Here is a 243-nt window from a genome sequence, read left to right as displayed (position 1 = left end):
AGATGATGTGCTGATTTAGCTCCAGTTAGTTTTAAGCAGAGATCCTTAGTAGAGTCAAGCCCCCCGCCCCACTCCACTGTTACAGAAGATGAAAACCTGATCCTCATCGCAGCTCTTGCCATGTAAGGCTTTTAGGAGACTAAGACCATGCCAACCTAGGAATCATATGCTACTCAAAAGGGGACAGGGTCATTATAGAACGCCACTGGTGAATACTGAGAATAGAAAACATGGAAGAGAATG

The sequence above is a fragment of the Carassius gibelio genome, chromosome A3, assembly GCF_023724105.1.
Source record: "Carassius gibelio isolate Cgi1373 ecotype wild population from Czech Republic chromosome A3, carGib1.2-hapl.c, whole genome shotgun sequence".
In the NCBI taxonomy this organism is placed as follows: domain Eukaryota; kingdom Metazoa; phylum Chordata; class Actinopteri; order Cypriniformes; family Cyprinidae; genus Carassius; species Carassius gibelio.
The sequence above is the reverse complement of the archived record's forward strand: the minus strand, read 5'-3'. Positions refer to the sequence as shown.